The sequence below is a fragment of the Chlorocebus sabaeus genome, chromosome 13, assembly GCF_047675955.1.
Source record: "Chlorocebus sabaeus isolate Y175 chromosome 13, mChlSab1.0.hap1, whole genome shotgun sequence".
In the NCBI taxonomy this organism is placed as follows: Eukaryota; Metazoa; Chordata; class Mammalia; order Primates; family Cercopithecidae; genus Chlorocebus; species Chlorocebus sabaeus.
The window spans coordinates 96,310,971-96,330,497 of record NC_132916.1 but is presented as its reverse complement, the minus strand read 5'-3'; the positions used below and the strand labels follow the sequence as shown (position 1 = coordinate 96,330,497).

At 40.1% G+C, this 19,527-nt stretch overlaps 1 protein-coding gene and 1 pseudogene across 4 annotated transcripts in view; one reads left to right on the top strand and one right to left on the bottom strand.

Moving 5' to 3' along the window:
• The window catches only part of LOC140713193 (uncharacterized), a 229,200-nt gene that overhangs the window by 190,715 nt on the left and 18,958 nt on the right, over positions 1 to 19,527 (top strand). The gene's annotated exons all lie outside the window — the stretch shown is intronic.
• LOC140713194 (acyl-CoA-binding protein pseudogene) overlaps positions 10,170 to 19,527 on the bottom strand; it is an 11,312-nt pseudogene continuing 1,954 nt past the window's right edge.

Genomic DNA, 19,527 nt, shown 5'->3' with positions numbered 1-19,527 from the left:
CACATAGTTATTCAACTTCTAATTGGAGGTTGATGAAGTTCTTTCATTTACGACAGTATTATTTGCACCACATTTTCCAACTGCATTAAGAAGTTAAATTATCTCACAGAAGATAACAAAAGACAGGGAATTTACTCAACAGTCTAGAACATATAAATATAAATATGTATGAGGGTGTATGTGTGTGTGTGTATGTGTGTAAGTTTGTGTTGACTGAAAACCAAAGTTGAGGATGCCGTGCTCCCACATTGTAAAGTAAAATGCTAAGCATACTACTAGCTTATCTTTGCAACCTTTTCAAGAAGAGTCCAGTCAAGTCCAACAGGGACTTCTGCCCTGCATAAGGAAATCATTAGAGAAGATTTTCTGAAGAAATGTCTAAGAGCAAAGAATTACCAGTGGCTCTCAAAGATTCTGTTTGCAAGTGGCATACTGCTCATATTTCACTTGCCAAATCAAGTCATGTGACCAAACCTGCCATCAGTGGGGTGGAGAAATATAGTCTTCTCACAGAGAGTAGCAGCAAATAATTAAGGACAATAGTATACCTGTCACAAGGCCTTTTTGCTAATGATAAACATCTCACTCTCTGTATTAGTTAGGGTTCTCCAGAGAAACAGAACCAGTAGGATATACATATAAAGATATAAGGAGATTAATATGGGAATTGGCTCACATGGTTATGGAAGCCAAGAAGTCCCATCGTATGCCATCTGCAAGATGGAGAACTACGAATTCAGACTGTAATTCATGTTGGGTCCAAAGGCCTGCGAAACAATAGGAGCTGCTGGCATAAGTCCCAGAGTCAGAAGGCCAGAGTCAGAAGATGGGTGTCCCAGAGTCAGAAGATGGGTGTCCCAGCTCATGGAGAGGGGGAGAGAGAGAAAAAGAGAGAGAGAAAATTCGCTCCTCCTCTGTCTTTTTGTGCTGTTTAGGTCTTCAACAGATTAGATGATGCTGCCCACACTGACGAAGGCAGCTCTTCTTTACCTCAGTCCACTGGTTCAAATGCCATTCTCCTTCAGAAACACCCTCACAGACACACCCAGAAATAATGTTTTACCGGCTATCTGGGCATCCCTTAATGTGTCAGTTAAATTGACACGTAAAATTAACCATCACACTCTGTCTTTTATTTATCTTGTTATGATACAGCTGGTTTCTAGATGGTATTTTTTTTTTTTTTTTTTTTTTAGACAGTCTCGCCCTGCAGCCCAGACTGGAGTGCAGTGGCACGATCTCGGCTCACTGCTAGCTCCACCTCCCAGGTTCACGCCATTCTCCTGCCTCAACCTCCCGAGTAGCTGGGGCTACAGGCACCCACCACTATGCCCAGCTAATTTTTCTGTATTTTTTTTTTAGTAGAGATGGGGTTTCACTGTGTTAGCCAGGATGGTCTCAATCTCTTGACCTCCCAACCCGCCTGCTTCAGCCTCCCAAAGTGCTGGGATTACAGGCGTGAGCCACCACACCCGGCCTCTAAATGGTATTTTTATATCTGCTTAGAAAAAATAACCCTATTTTTAGAACAACTGAGGTATCTGGTTTTTCAACATTATCAACAATAGACCACTGTGGTTTCTTGGAGTCTCTTATCATCCTTGACCTAGGCTCAACTGCACTGGTTGCCCTCCTACTATACTCCGAATCTGTAGAATGCATAAAAAGCAAAGGACACTTTGTTCATTACTCTGCCTGTTTTAGTGCCAGAGATCCTGGCCTGGAGTCGGAAGTCTGGTAGGGAACAATTTGGACAAATTGAATAGAAGGTGTTATTTATGGCCATGAGGACAGAACAAGAATACCTGCTGCTGGAAAGTTTTATAAGATGATGATCATGTTTTCTTTCTCATTAGCAAGGTATTTCAAAGGTGGGTGGCGGTCACTTTATTCATTATAAACAAATACCACTGAGTCTTAACTTTTGGAAGAAGCTTGTATTAATCAACACAGCACCCAGAAATGACACCTGTGAGACAGGTGTTTTTATCTCCATTTTGCAAAAGAGCCAGCAAAACAAAGAGAGATGAAGCGACTTGCCCAGAGTCTCACAAGTCAAGTGCTAGAGATGGCGTCTGAGCTTGAGTCTTCCTGATTCCGGATTCACACGTGGATCTGGTGAGCATCTTCCTACCCATACCAACATGCAGCATTTGTCAGGTGGTATACTGCGTTCGCCAGGCCTCTTGCCAAAGGCAGTATCAACGTTGGCTGATCTGTCTTTAAAATTACCCTGCAAAATAACTATTATTTCTTAGTATTCTATGGTTAGGAAATTGAAGCTTAGAGGGGTAAATATGGCATGAAAGATGACACTGCTAACAAGTGTCGGAGCCAGAATTTTAAACCAAGTCTAACTCTAAAGTCACTGTTCCCATGGCTAACTAACCTCTACTGTTACAGCTTTAATGCTTAGCATCTGCATCCAAAACTAGGGGTGCCCTGAAGTGAAAAAGGCAGTATATCTGAAGTCATACCAGGAAGGCAAGTAAAAAGAATAAAAGTACTTGAGTAAAAATGCATGGGATTGGATGATGGTGTAGGTTTATGGTGGAAATGAGAATATTAAAATGAGAATTACAGAAGAAAATCACTTAATCATGAAATAGAAATGGACTTCTGTCCCTGAAGCTCTTTGGTTAATTTTGCTTTTCAGATCTAATTTTTTTCTTAAGCATGCTTATTTTGATTCTAATCCAGCTGAAGCAAGCTTATAATTAAAGTGGCATTTACTACATTGGACATTTTTCATACTGATTAGATAGGAGTGTCTAGGGCAGCGAAAGGCCCTTGGGACCTGAGCACATCCAATGTCTTGATCACACAGTAGAAACAGGCAACCAAAATCCAGCCTTGGTGGGAGACAGTCTGAGTCAGAGGGATTGTTAGATGATAAGCCAAAGCAGAAGCCAGGGAGTGCACCCGGAGACACTCATTGCTGGGAGGCTCTGCGTTCATCTTGTTTTAATCAGTTGACCATCGAAAGAGGGAGAAGAAAAAATGAATGAAAAATTGTTAGGATAACTGAGTCAGATGACAATTGTGTGCAACTCAAACATACCTAATACTAAAACAAGAGGTATTCTGATGGAAGTTAGTACACAGATTGACATGAGTTGTCCTTTCTGACACTTAGAACCAATCTTTTTCTAAAGAATTGCTACCTCTCAAAATGGTTGGATATGAAAATTAGGACCTAGCTGGATCAACTCAGTGGAAGCTAGTATATGACTTCTTAACTATTTCAAATAGAAGTACGTACCAGGCTATGTCACTGATGTCCAAATAACCCCTGCAACACTTAGACATCCTTCCACAGAAAATTATTCCTAATTCCTATATTTCTAGAATGATGCCCAGAATTTAAAATAATAGCCCCATGCCTTGCTACTTATTGTAACTGAGAATGCAAATGTCCTTGGATAGCTGGAAAAACTGCAGAAAAAATGATAAAGGTTTTTCTGTATGACAATCAGTTCTACAGACATCTAGCTCTGCCAGAATGGAGGCAATTATTTATTGTTGATTAAGCAGTGGAAGTCGTGGTTCTGGGTTTAAGGAAGACAGTTTTCTGGCCAAGAGGATCTAGAAAGTGCCCTTGGAACAACTGACTTTCCAGGATATTCATATACTCTATAGTTACTGACAAAAATATAAAGGATCTGGGCTTGATTTTAATGAAAGAGTGAATGTTCCCCCTCACTTCTTAGAATATTGAGTAGAAAATCAGAGGCTTTTCTCTAATCTTCATTCCTCTCTTTATTCCACTCTTGGAGCCTGGTTGTAAACCTTGGTATCCTGTACCTATGGTGAGTCTACAGACGGACTGGGTTGTTCAGAATCTTCCCTCTTGTAATACACTACTACTTTATATAAAGAATGACCCCAATCATAGGTTCTTATATGTCTTTAGAGGAGAATTTAAAACTATGGGGTAAACAGTAATTTTGTCCCACTACAAACAAATCAATCTGTGATTTGTGTATTGAGACTCCCCCAGAGAGATTTGGGCAATTAAGAATTGGAAACCCTTAATTAGAATGAAAAAGACTCAGCGATGGTAGATGGAGATGCTGATGAGTTCCAGAAGGGCTCTCTGTGTGTTAAGAGTTGGGTAGTCAATATGCAATGTAACATCTAGAGTAGTGTGGAACATTTCATTACCAAACACTGTAATCATGCTCAGGGCTCCCCTGGAGTGGCTCATCATGTGCCCTGACCTCAGGGTCCTATTTCTTCTGGTGTGGTTTGGGGTGTATTTAGTGAGTAAATGACCATGCTTTCCCCCAGTGGAACTAAAGAGGGCAGGTTGGATATAATAGCTTCTAGAGCTGGCATTGGACTTTGTCAGCCGTGTGGCTTTTATGATCATTGATCATAAGCAAAGAAAGACTCTTTCTGTCCCTCTCTCTGCCAGACATCCCTCTAGTGTCCAGGTTTCCCTTCTGCGGCTGAGTGGTATACATAACACCCTTTCTATGTGCCAGGCTATGTCACTGTAAGGCCCTTCTGATAATGATAAACAGCTCACTCTCTGTATTAGTTAGGGTTCTCCAGAAAAACAGGACTATTAGGATATACATACAAAGATATAAGGAGATTAATATGGGAACTGGTTGTAAGCAATTATAAGCAGTGACATAGCCTGGTACATAGAAACAGCCTCCCCTTTTCTCTACACTTAAATTCTTCCTGTTCTTTAACATGGAGCTGGGACTTCACCTCCTGCAGACAAATATCTACGTATTACCCTCCAGTTTATTTTTTATTTTGTTTGTTTAATTGTGACTTTCTTCAATGTACTGTAACTCCCAGAGTGCTGAACATAATTCTAACAGGAAGCCTTCAATTAAAATGGAGTAATGCTGAGGTACATTTGAAATACTTGCTATTTTGGAATCTAGGAAAGCAAATGTCTACGGGAAAACAGGAAAGTCGGATTCAACATCTAGACTTTTTAACAGTAAAGATTCCTGGCCGGGCGCAGTGGCTCAAGCCTGTAAGCTCAGCACTTTGGGAGGCCGAGACGGGCGGATCACGAGGTCAGGAAATCGAGACCATCCTGGTTAACATGGTGAAACCCCGTCTCTACTAAAAAATACAAAAAACTAGCCGGGCGAGGTGGCGGCGCCTGTAGTCCCAGCTACTCGGAGGCTGAGGCAGGAGAATGGCGTGAACCCGGGAGGCGGAGCTTGCAGTGAGCTGAGATCCGGCCACTGCACTCCAGCCTGGGCGACAGAGCGAGACTCCGTCTCAAAAAAAAAAAAAAAAAAAAAAAAAAAAAAACAGTAAAGATTCCAAAGAAAAGACTGTATTTAGGAAAATGAACGAATACTGTTTACTTTTACATAAAAATCTAAAAATAAGTGAATGAGTATATACATTGGAGAGAGTGACAGAATTAAAAGTAAGACGTCTGCAAAGTGATACAGGAAATAGAATAGATAATCTGGATATTACAGGCCAAAAGCAACAAAAACACCTAACGATGTTTTTGGTATAGTGGAAAAATCAACAGTAATCTGAAATTTTCTGTCCTTTTGCAATATTAACAAATTTTAGTTTATTGTTGGATAGTCTCTCTGCCAGCTTTCTAGAATGATCTGGATATATTACTGACTTTTCTAACTTTAGGGGACCCTGCTACTATTATTTTAGGTATTACTCTGTGGACATCTTATTTTTTTGCCTACAGGGAATAATTTAACTTAAATATTAACATTAGTCATTTGAGCATAGTATTTCACGGACATTTTTATCCCTCTGTTTTTTTAAGACCATCCATTACTTTTACTCTGTTTCCTGTGTTGACGTTTTTCATGCTGTTTGCAATAATTTTCAGTAGGAAAAAAGTTTAAATGCATACAGTGACACTTCCATGAAATGGAATTTTCAAAGACATTTGTTTCTTGGATGTGTTGCTACGATTTTAAAATAGGAATGTTATACCCAGGAAAATATGCAATGTGGGAGCAGGACATATTTTACCACTGTGGGTATGTTCAAATTTCTAAAAATATTTTTGTTTTCTTTCTCTTTTTAAAGTTTGACAAGAAAATATTTGTGCACTCAAATTTTTTTCCCTAGTTATTGAGTTGTTTTTTCTCATTGTTCCTTGATATCATCTCACCTAAGTGTATGATTTCAGTGTGTTTTCTGGTTGGACTCCTGAGAGATGGCAACGTCAAGCAGGTTTATTTAGCTGTGTGTTGAACAGAACTGCAGGAAGCAAGCAAAGGCTGTTAGCAGAAGCCAGGAGGAGATCTTTAAAAGCATGATGAGCTATGTTACACACACCAAGGGCACAAATAAATTGCATTTTGCACCATCCTCAGAGATATCGCTGGCAGGTGGTAGAGTGTTCAGGAGTCAGAGCGCTAGTCCAGGATCAATGCAACAGCAGCAGCATGGAGGTGAGAGAGCCGAGGATGCCGGGAGCCACCTGGTTCCCACAACTGACGGAGCAGGACCACCGCCCTCAGCCTCAAGCTGTTCCTGCAGCTTGGAAACTATCGGCTAAGCTGGCCGAGTATGAGAATTTTCTGAAAGCTGAAGGGAGACAGTCCCTTTAGTGAATGGGTATTCCAGTCATTAGATCCAAAGACAAGCGCAGCTTCTATTTCAAAAAAAAAAAAAAAAAATAGCAGATAGCTGTAGGGTTAGCTCTTCCCCCAATGGCTGTTCACATTGATTTGCTTCATAGATTGATTGCTTTTGGCATTCGCAACCCTCCTGAACAACAGGGGAAAAAAACCCAGTGGCTGGGCCAAATTCACAAATGATGAATGAACGTGGAAGACACATTTGGTGTCACACTCACTTGCAATGGATAACAGCATTTAAAAGTAGTAACAGCTGGATTCAAGTTTTTAAAATTAGGGCTGTATTATTAATGGGGGAATTGGGACACTGGGAGTCTGAGAAGGAGATTAAAAGCTTATTTGAAATGAATGGGCTTTCTGCTGCACCTTGGGATGGCAGCCACCAGGTGGACATGACACACGGCTCTGGCCCCTTGTCAGACAACTTTTACTCAGCTGGATTCAGCATTAGACCTTGGTGTGCAATGAGGACACTCTAACAAGGAGCAGCACAAAACTTCTTTTGTATTTATTGTGGGGATTTTGTAAAGTATATTGTCCAATAAATCTCATATCGTCTTCTTCATGAAGACATCCAGGAGAAATTCCTCACACATCTTACAGAGGGGAAAAGGTATGTTCTCCAGAGAAATGATGCTAGTCCCCTTCGTAAACACTGAATCTTGTGACTGCCAGAGTTTCCCTCCTGCCTTGGTCCCGGTGAAGCAAGTGACTGGGTTTAAGACTAGAATGGGACCTTCTGTATACACTGATATTCAATACTTTTATTCCTGGCTTCACTTTGCTTTCTCACCCTTATTTTTCTTTCTCTCCTATTACATGCATTTATGCAATGAGGAGGAAGATAAACAGTCAGTACACATTTTTTAGTGATAAATTATCATTTTAAATTTTGCCCAAGTGGCAATATAGTTACAAAAGAAAATATCCTTAATTTTTAGGAAATGCAGATCCAAGTATGGATGGGAGTGAAATGATGTGCAACTGCGATTTGCTTTAAAATACTTCAGCAATCGAAGGGGTAGATAAAGCAAGGAGGGAAACATTTTGAAAATTGAATATAGGTGGGTTTTAAAAACTATCCTTTTTAACTTCTGTGTATGTTTAGGAATTTTAATTAGAAAATGTTTTCCATTTGGATCAAATTTTTGATATAGTGGGAGGCCAAGTTTCTTGTCAACTTGACAGTTATTTCCATCAGAAAATGTTGACTCGTTTTTCATATATTCTTCTGAAACTGGTTTAACTGTTTTGTTTTTCTCCCCCGGCTTGTCAGTTGAAGCTTCAAGTCATACAATCTAAGACAGAATGAAGGCAGCAAATCTAAACTCCAAGGCTACATAAAATGTGCCAATCCACAGGTAGAAACACTCACATGTGCTTAGAAATGCTCTGCTTTCCTCCTTGATTACCCAAATTCTCACTCTGAGCTTCTATTTATCCAGATCTAGACCTGGCAATTTAATATCTGAAGACTCATATAGGGCTGATGTACCTAAGTTGCAAAATTTCATGCATATTTCATACTTACACTCTTCATATGTCAATGGTGCTATTGAGTTTGGTTACTTTCTCTATCTGTGTGGTTTCATCACCAGTTTATTCACTCCTATATAAAACTTAAGATTTGAGATAAGAACTGGAATTTAAATGAGCTTTAGGAAAGAGTGTATCTTGGTTAGAATGTAAGAGTCTGAAAAGTCTGCTGTGGGTGCTAAGCTGGCTAACTAAGGGAAATGGTGATGCTAACAGAAATTTGTCATGTGTCTTCAGAGTATTGTCTGGCAACTGATTAAAACAGAGGAAGAGTGAAACAACATCTGCTTCTCTCCACCTCACACTGATAAAATGGTTGAATAAATGCACTTTGCTTATGGCCATGAAGAACGCAGGGGACTTCATCTTTCCAAGTGTTTTCATGCAATGCTCGAGGCTAATTCTTTTGGTCCTGATGTTTTATTTCTTAGCACCTGCTGGATCAAGAAGCGCCCACAAGGATCATTTCTCAAAAATGTCTGAAACTATATCTATTCTGACTATGAACCTTGATCACAATTCAAACCCTTAGGTTACTAAAAATAAAACGTTCTAATTGTTTTCAGCATTACCCACTAACTTTTGCTTTCTATTTCCACATTCTGTCTTCTGAGGGCACTTTTTAAACAGAGTCTGAAAGTGCTATTCTTTTTTTTTTTTTTTTTTTTTTTTTGAGACAGAATCTCTCTCTGTTGCCAGGCTGGAGTGCAATGGCGCAATCTCGGCTCACTGCAACCTCTGCTTCCAGTTCAAGCAATTCTCCTGACTCAGCCTCCCGAGTAGCTGGGACTACTGGTGCGCACCACCATGCCCAACTATGTTTTGTTTTTAGTAGAGATGGGGTTTCACCATGTTGGCCAGGATGGTCTTGATCTGTTGACCTCCTGATGCACCTGCCTTAGCCTCCCAAAGTGCTGAGATTACAGGCGTGAGCCACCGTGCCCAGCCCGAAAGTGTTATTCTTACTATGACCTACAGTGGTAATATTTCACTTAAAAACCAGTGCTATGCCCATTGCTGGTTAACAAGCTTTGGAGAAGTATTAGCTTGAACCATAGAAACTGCCACAAATGGTCAAATATTGAAAATTTTATATGCTTCAGCTCATAGTCTCTTTCACACACATTCTCTTTCGTATTTTTTTAATAATTTTATTTTTTATAAGACTTAATGGGCACATGCTGATTTCCTGTATATCATCAACACTCCGGAGCCATGAGGGTAAGATCAGAGCTGCAGGAGCCCAGACACGTACTTTGTCACCTGCCAAGTGAAAGACAATTAATGGAGTACCCTAAATTTTTCAGTGAACTTTTTGGTGTCTATGTTGCCTAATTTTATTCCCTTTCTTTGTGTTTAAGAAAGATCTAATACCCACATAGAATGTCAAGGCTATTAAACTCTAAGCAGATTGCCAACCTCAAAGCTTAAGTTCCTGTTATCATAGGCCTCATTTCTCAAATTTGTATAAATGTACATATGATAGAAAACCAGAAGATGCTTGGTAAACATGGTCAGTTTTACTCAATGATGAATGGTTTCAGTCATCATTTTTTCTACTAAAGGAAACAGAAATATACTATAGAGTATAATGCAAACACTACGTGGATTTTTAAGATAAAATCTGACACTTGAAAGGCATGTTCCGCATTTAGGGCTATTGCAAGGCCCAGAACCATGGGATGAAGTTTTACTCCTTCTGTCGGTAGATGAAGTTTAGTGGAAGATTTGAGTACCTGACCCCTGAGTGCAGGAAATGCAGAGAAGTAGCAAAGTCTGAACAACACTGAGAACTACACAGTAAAATTAGCACATAGGATTTATTATCCTTCGTTGAATGAGTATATGAGTATATGATGATGATGATGAAAATGGCCACGATGATTAAAAAAAAAAACAGTATTTTTGGAGTTCTTACAATGGGCCTAAGCATTGGTGCACAAGTACTCCAGGGATTGGCAAACTACATCCTGCAGACCAAATTCAGTCCACTGACTGTTTTCGCAAGTAAGATTTTATTGGAATATAGCCACACCAAGTCATTCAGGTATTTTCTATGGCTGTTTCCATTCTGTTTAATACAAGGGCATACCTGAGTAGATGCAACAGAGACAACATAGTCCACAAGGCCTAAACTATTTAGTATCTGGTTCTTTACAGAAAAAATTTGCCAATTCCTGTATTAGTGCATTAATTCTCATAACAAGCTTATGAGGGAGATTCTAATATTAATTTCGTTTTGCTGATGAAAAAACTAAGGCACAGAAGGTTATTTAACTTACTCAAAGTCATAGAGCAAGTAAGTGGCAGGGCAGTATTTGAATCCATCATTCTGGCTGTAGAGCCCACATATCTGAAACAACTCACTATAGAGATCCTTCTAGATAACAGAAAACATATTCAAGGTCACTTTTAAAACACAGGCCCTAAGTTGATAGCCTCCTAGTAAATGCTATTAATATATCCATAACTAGAAAAGAAGGTGCCAAATTATGAGGATGGTGAGCAAGAAACCTGGAACATGGAAAAAATAGCATCTGTCTTAGCCAGTTCAGGCTGCTATAACAGGGCACCACAGATTGGTGGTTTACAAACAATAGATATCTGTTTCTTATAGTCTGGAGGCTGGAAGCCCAAGGTCAGGGTATGAGATGGTTTGAAAGTTTGTCCCCTCCAGATCTATGTTGAACTGGGATTCCCAATGTTGGAAGTGGGGCCTAGTTGGAAGTGATCGGATCATGGAGGCGAAACCCTCAGGAATGGTTTAGCACCATCCCCTTGGTAGTAAATGAGTTCTCCCTCAGTTAGTTCATGTGAGATCTGGTTGTTTAAAAGAATCTGGGACCTCCGCCTTCTCCCTCTCTTGCTCTCATTCTCACACATGATAACACTGGCTCCCTCTTTGCCTTCTGCCATGATTGTAAACCTCCTGAGTTCCTTACCAGAAGCAGATGCCAGCACCATGCATCCTGTACAGCCTGCAGAACTGTGAGCCAATTAAACTTCTTTTCTTTTTAAATCACCTAGCCTCAGGTATTTCTTTGTAGAAATGCAAAAATAGACTAACACAGGGTACCAGTAAGGTTGGTTCTGGTGAGGGGCCTCTTCTAGGTTGCAGACAGCTGACTTCTCATTGTATCCTCACATGGCAGAAAGAGAGCCAGAGAGGTAATTGGGGTTACTTTAGGGCACTAGTCCCATTCATGAGGGCTCCACCCTCATGATCTAATTACTTTCCAAAGGCCTCACCTCCTAATACCATCCCATTTGGAGTTAGGATTTGAACATATGAGTCTGGGGGAAAATACAAATTTCAGTTCATTGTAGTGTCTAAAAACATCACAGCCCCATCCACTTGATGCCCACTCCCCATGTGCCAGTGGGAAGTTCAAAGAATCCTGAAACATCTAAACAGAGCCCTTAAAAAAATTAAAAACCATGAAATCACTAAAACTATTGCTCTAGCCAAAGCTGTCTCTTCCTGAATATGGTTCGCAAATCCCAATTCCATGTTTGTGCATTCCGTAAGTTGTTGTTTTCTACTCTTTGCCCTCCCAATACCCACAATGAAAGTGGAAGGAAATTCAGACATTATCTGAAGGAATGTTAATAATGATGGGGAGTGTCAGGTTTACACTGGGGTGATCATGAAAATGCTGTTCTTTTAATGTCATATTCAAGATTCCTAGAAAGCAAAGGTTAGGACTACTTAGTGAATTTCTTAAGATCTTGCAATGTGCATGCAAATACATAATAAATACAAGAAATGATCTTGTGTTCAGGCTTCTGTTAACTAGAATGCCCTGTTAATTGTTACTCCATACTTCTATAGTAATGGATCTCAGAAACTTGTTGACGTTGCTTCTTAATTATCCAAAACCTATATTCATTATAGTTTTTTTTTAAGTCATGAATACACTTTTAATTGATCTCGGATTAAAAACTACTCAAGGAAGGTCAGTAATCGTTTTTGCCCCTAAACTGTTAGAGCCCTGTGGTGAGCAGCCTTGAGGAGCTGGGTTAACTGGTTATTTTCCCAGTTTCCATCATCTGCAGTATTAGAAAAACAAGGCACTGTCTCAGTTTAGGATAAACACATGGCTGGCAACCAAATCCAGTCTCTTACATTCCGTGTTTTTTCTTTAGCTCTTCTACTTTGTTGATGTAAGCTTTCATGGCATCTTCCTTGGTAGTCCCTTTCAGCTCATTCCAGGTGTCCCACTTGGTCTTACCCTTGAAGTCCAAGAGCCCAGGCCATTCTATATTTATGTTGCCCGCAGTTGCTTGTTTGTAGTGGCCATAGATGAACACATCTCATCATCTCCTGGCTCAGTCTTAAGGTGTTTGACATCTTCCACAGCTTTCTCAAACTCAGCCTGAGACATCCTGGCCAGCTTGCAAGGACTCCAGGGAACCCATGGAGGAGGAGAGGAGCAGGAAGCAATCATCATAGTTTTAAAATTAAATATGTATACTCTGCTTAATTCTTTTACAGATGCACTCTATATATGTATATATAGTACTATTTTCTTTTAAACTGGTAACAGGTTCCTTACAAAATTGTTGATAGTTTTCTGTCTCTGATAATGGAGATGTCAGCTTACCTTTGGAACTGGCTTCTTTTTCGGGGTGGGTGGGGGAATCCCCAAGTAGTCCTTTGTGTGGTATAAATGTAAAGAAATAACCATCCATGAGCTGATAAGGGTAGATAATTGGATCTTTGTGGGATCTAGCCCAAGGCTCTGGCCCTTTGAGTAGATGATGTCTCATAGCCCTCCTCAAGTGAGTGTCCACCTCAGACTCCCACTCTCAAGTTCAGAGTTGTCAAATGGCCTGATGGGCCTCCAAAGCCCTGGTGAAGATGACCAGCAAAGGTAATTAAGTCCAAAGACAGAATTTGTGATAAGGGAGAAGAGCCTGCATTGGTGACCCTGATTCAGTGTCAGGGCCTTGATCAGATGGAGGAAGCACTCATTCTGGACTTAGTGCACAGCTGATATCAAAACTTCCTTGGACCAGTACCTCCAGTGCTGTGGGTGTATCCTGGGGAAATGACTGAGGTTGTGATTAGATTACATATGGCTGATTCCTAGACAACTTGAAATGAAGGCTGTATGTCTTGTGGGACACCCATGGCTGAGTCTGTGGAGAAAGGGGTAGTTTCCCAAGGAACATATTGGTTATTTTACCAGCAAAAATGCAAACGAATAGCAGGGTGCAAACAAAAACAACTATGCCATAAATACTAAAAATGGTTTCCCCCTTTCATAAAAGGTAAGCAAGTGCCTATGCCTTTCTCAAGTTCAAGAATTATTATAACCATGCTTCCATTTCCAAAAGAAGGGAACTGTACCCATAGTGACTGTATAGAAAAAGAAACACAACAGAGGTTCAGAGTCATAGCTGGGCTCACTGCCTGCACACACCCAGCTGTTCTCTTAAAATCGCAAAGCCCGTGGAAGTTCAAGACTCTGTTATTTTGGCCCAAATTACATATTTCAACACTTTATTGTTTGCTTTTGATGTCTGGGTTAGTAATTTTAATGCAAAAAGGACCATCTGGGAAAAACATTTTTTTGTGTGTCTCATGTGGGTTCTTTATGGATAAGCAAAAATGCTCATTATTTAAGCAAAAATGTTTTTAATATGGAGCTGCAATGATGTTGTGAATAAGGAGTTACATCATTGTGATATCCACTTCTGTGCCCAGAAAAACAGAAACACATTGCTTTGTATTCATGAGGAAAGTGTAGAGATCCCTGCAAGAAATGCGTTTTAGAAATTGCCCCAAGTATTACTCTAGAATACGTTGTTTATTATTAAGCTTTGTTATAGCATAAGGGAAAAAAATGCTTCAGTAAACTTTTTCAAATGATCTTTCATAAAATTACAACATTTCTTAATATATTTTTAAATCAAGAAAGTCACATATACCATATTAACTGGGAAAGGATATTTTTTAAAAATTCTTGAAAATAACAGATTGGCATAATCAAATCAGGTTAGTTCTGGTGATTACTGAGAATAAAACACCTGGATTCAATAAATCTTAAAGCACTTAACCATGTAATAGAGCACAGAGCGATGGAACAAAATGTGTAAATTTGAAGTCTCATTTAATTCAAAGTCACAAAAATGAGAATCACACAAAATACTCTCACCTTCCTGGGCAGAAATGAATACATCCACACTGCAGGCTATGACAGTGTAGTACCTATTAACGCATTGTGGATAAACAATTAAAAAGCTTGATTACCAAATGTAAGATAATGTAAGGGAGCACTCTTCAAATGAGTCTCGGTATATCAGAGCATATGCAGACTTGCCCTAAGAGACCTTGTTTGGTGGGGGGGTGGCTTTAAGGAATCCAGGTTCTTAAGTGAATTAAGGCAAGAACAGAAAACCAAATACAGCATGTTCTTACTTATACGTGAGAACTAAGCATTGTGGGAGCTAAGCATTGGATACTCATGGACATAAACATGGGAACAATAGGCACCAGAGACCACTAGAGGTGGAAGGGAGGGAGGCAAGGGCTGATAATCTACCTGTTGGGTACTATGCTCACTGTTTGAGTGATGGAATCGTTCATACCCTAAACCTCAGCATCATACAATATACCTACATAAAAAACCTGCACATGTACCCCCTGAATCTAAAATAAAAGTTGAAATTATTAAATAATTTCTTTAAAGAATCCAGGTCCTTACCTTCCATATGTTCTCTTTCCTAAAACACACCTGCCTACAGGATATCCCTCTGGTAGTTCTCCTCTTATTTCTCACCACTATCACCTTCCAATGTACTCAAGAACAAACCTTTTACTCTTCTTGAATCCAACTACATACATTTTTCCAGGGTGGAAAAACCCCTCATCAAACCAAAGGTTTAAAATGTCAAAATTGAAATATGACATATTGGCAGAGGAAAAGAAAAGAGATTATCAGTATGAAATATTGAAGGCATAGGTGTGTTATTTTATACAAGTGACAAACTTTTATCAAAGGTTTTTATCTATTTAACTAGAATATTTAACTGGAAACCATGCTAGGAAGTTCCAATCGGTTAAGATGTGTGTTCTCTCTGCATCTTTATGATTCTCAGTAGTGAGAATGAGCTTGATAATTTGCATTATTAACCTGCATCATGACCTGTGTCACAGTTGCATATTTGCATGGTTTCAAGGAAGAAGCGACAAAAATGTCCGTGTTTACTTGCATCAAGTTTTTCCAAAAAGACCATTTACAAGAAAAATCATCTTTATTTTATTTAATAGAGATACGAATCTCCTGCTCACTGTCAGTCCTCAGTCATTGTGTTTATTCAACTATTTATGTTGTTTTGTGACACATAATTTATTTAATAGCAATCATCAATTCACTTTTTGTAAACTCTACAATTACTAGGGACTCAATACTTCCTCTTTTCTTTGCTGGTAATTCCAAGCAGAGTAAACTGCACTCTTTAAAATAAAACATTTACTTAGGTGTGGGTGTATGACACCCCTCTGCCCCCTGTAGAGAGGGTAACTGGCTCATAGTGAATCCTAGGTTTCTGTTGTCCCTTGCTCCCTATCTGTAAGTGATAAGCCTGCTTCATGGAATTTGTATGTGACTGTTCTATCTCACTGGACTCAGACAAGTTAGTAACCAGTGCACAGTGAACCTGCATCACACTATTGGCTTAAAACAATCATTTAACTCTCACAATTCTGCTGTTTAGGAATTTAAGCAGTGCTCAAAGGGAAAAGCTCATTTCTGCAACATGCACACTGACTGGAGAATCCATGATAGCTTTGCTCACATGTCAGGTTTCTCAAACGTTTGAAGTGGCTGGGACCTGGCTGATCCTCTCTCTCTCTCCCTTCCTAGGCTCTTATACTCCAGGGCCTCTTTTTTCTGCACACACTCTCTCTTTACATGGTTTCTTCATATAGCTGCTTGTTTCGTCTCTGAGCTAGAAAACAGAAGCTATACGACATTTGAATGTCTGGGCTCAAGAATATGACTTCTGCTGCATTAAACTTGTCAAAAAATCACAAGTTCAGTGCAGATTCAAGGTATGAGTAAACAGACGTGCTCTCTTGGTCAGAGAACTGGCGAGTGCACGAATAATTCTTACTGGCTGTAGTTACATACAATCTTCCACAGTCTGCCCTCTGGCCACAAAAATTCACATTACTTCCCTATGTAAACTATAGTCAACTGCTCCAAAGACTCCCAAAGTTTCAACAAATTATAATATCAAATTCTATGCCCAGTGTCTCTTGATCTACACTGGGATCATACAGATGTGCATGAAATTTCGTAAGTGCAGCTGCTTTTGATATGAACTGTGAAGCAAAAATGCAAGTTATCTGTACCTCCATGTCCAACAATATAATGTTAAGACAGACTAGAATAACCACATTAGACACTCATTTATAAAAGGGAGAAATGAAGGCGCATAGCAGTCACTAGTCAATAGAAATTCTGAAATACAGTCAGGCTCATCTTATCAGTGTCCCCTAATTGGGAGGCAAGGAATGTGTCTTGATTCAGGTTCGGTTTTGCTATACGGAAGTGATTATCTAATCCATTGCTTCTAATAGCTTATATTTCTGTTTGTGGGGCTCTGGGCTCCACCCTCTGAATCATATTTCCTTTGTTCCTAGGAAATTTTCCATGTTTGCCATCAGGTAGCTGTCTCAGTCTACTTTTTGCAAAACAAGTTGAGGGCGCAGAGAAAAATGAAATAAAAAAAGACCTTTTTTTCATTTTGCACCTTCCATGTCCTTTTAAATTCAAGCTGATATAATACCTTAAGAAATTTAGTGTGCTTCCTGTGTATCAAATTGTAAATCTGAAATCCAAAGTAAATCTAATTATAAGTGAAAAAGTCACACGTACAATTCTCTTCAAGACAAGCCCCTCTCTAATGCAGGCTTTGAGTCAGAATGTTGTGGAACAATATTCTTAAAATTCTTACAAGCTGTTTTGCCTAGATGAGAAGGTTGATGAGGCACTGAGTTAAATTAGGGATCTTGTAACTACACTGTTGATTTGATCTTTACACTAAAGTCACGTATTATTGACAATGTCCTGAATTCTATCTTTTTCCTGGGGCCCTTTCTCACTTTTAGAACATTTTTCTAACTCAAAAATGTGGGAATGAGAAAATATTTTATTTTCAAACTCAGCAAGTTCTCAGTTGGAAATATTTTCTCTACATTTGACTTGAAAATTGGAATCATTCCTCTTTAGTCAATGTCATTTTTGCAATACCTTATAATATGTAGGTCTAAGAGGCTGTATTAGTATGTTTTCTATAAAAAAATGCTGCTATAAAGACATACTTGAGACTGGGCAATTTGTAACAAAACAAGAGGTTTAATGGACTTACAGTTCCACGTGACTGGGGAGGCCTCAGATTCGTGGTGAAAGCTGAAAGGCATGACTCACATGGTGGCAGACAAGAGAAGAGAGCTTGTGCAGGGAAACTCCCATTTTTAAAACCATCAGCTCTGATGAGACTTATTCACTATCACGAGAACAGCACAAGAAAGGCCCACCCTCATAACTCAATTACCTCCCACCAGGTTCCTCCCACGACACATGGGAATTGTGGGAGTTACAATTCAAGATGAGATTTGGGTGGGGACACAGTCAAACCATATCATTCTGCCCCAGCCCCTCCCAAATTTAGTGTCCTCACATTTCAAAACCAATCATGCCTTCCCAACAGTCCCCCAAAGTCTTAACTCATTTCAGCATTAACTCAAAAGTCTGCAGTCCAAAGTTTCATCTAATACAAAGCAAGTCCCTTCCACCTATGAGCCTGTAAAATCAAAAGCAAGTTAGTTACTTCCTAGATACACTGGGGGTATAGGCATTGGGTAAATACAGCCATTCCAAATTAGAGAAATTGGCCAAAACAAAGGGGCTATAGGCTCCATGCAAGCCTGAAATCCAGTGGGTTAGTCAAATCTTAAAGATCCAAAATGATCTTCTTTGACTCCAAGTCTCACATCCAGGTCACACTGATGAAAGAAGTAGGTTCCCATGGTCTTGCGCAGCTCTGCCTCTGTGGCTTTGCAGGGTATAACTTCCCTCCTGGCTGCTATCGTGGCAGGCATTGAGTGTCTGTGGCTTTTCCAGGTGCACAGTACAAGCTGTCGGTGGATCTATCATTCTTGGGTCTGGAGGATGGTGGCCCTCTTCTCACAGCCCAACTAGGTGTTGCCCCAGTAGGGGCTCTGTGTGGGGGCTCCGACCACAATTCCCTTCTGCACTGCCCTAGCAGAGGTTCCCCATGAGATCCCCGCCCCTGCAGCAAACTTCTGCCTGGACATCCAGGTGTTTCCATACATCCTCTGGAATCTGGGAAGAGGTTCTCAAACCCCAATTCTTGGCTTCTTTGTGTTGGCAGGCTCAACACCACATGAAAGCTGCCAGGGCTTGAGGCTTGCACCCTCTGAGGCCACAGCCTGAGCCACAGCCTAGGCTGGACACAGCACAGGTATCTTGGGACCCACCCACAAAAGCACTTATTCCTCCTAGGCCTCCAGGCCTGTGATGGGAGGGGCTGCCATGAAGACCTCTGACACACCCTGGAGACATTTTCCCCATTGTCTTGGGGATTAACATTTGGCTCCTAGTTACTTATGCACATTTCTGCAGCCAGCTTGAATTTCTCCTCTGAAAATGGGGTATTCTTTTCTATCAAATTGTCAGGCTACAAATTTTCTGAACTATTATGCTCTGCTTCCCTTATAAAACTGAATGCCTTCAACAGCACACAAATCACCTTTTAAATGTTTTGCTGCTTTGAAATTTCTTCTGCCAGATACCCTAAATCATCACTCTCAAGTTCGAAGTTTCACAACTGTCTAGAGTGGGGCAAAATGCCACCAGTCTCTTTGCTGAAACATAACAAGAGTCACCTTTGCTCTTGTTCCTAACAAGTTCCTCATTTCCATCTGAGACCACTTCAGCCTGTCCATACTGCTATCAGCATTTTTGGCAAAGCGATTCAACAAGTCTCTAGGAAGTTCCAAATGTTCTCACATTTTCCTGTCTTATTCTGAGCCCTCCAAACTGTTCCAACCTCTGCCTGTTACCCAGTTCCAAAGTCACTTCCACATTTTTGGGTATCTTTTCAGCAGCGCTGCACTCTACTGGTACCAATTAGTCTGTTTTCATGCTGCTGATAAAGACATACCCAAGACTGGGCAATTTGCCACAAAAGAAAGAATTGTAATGGACTTACAGTTCCACATGGCTGGGGTGGCTTCACAATCCTGGTAGAAGGTGAAAGGCACATCTCACATGGCAGCAGACAAGAGAAGAGAGCTTGTGCAAGAAAACTCCTGTTTTTAAAACCATCAGATCTCATGAAACTTATTCACTAC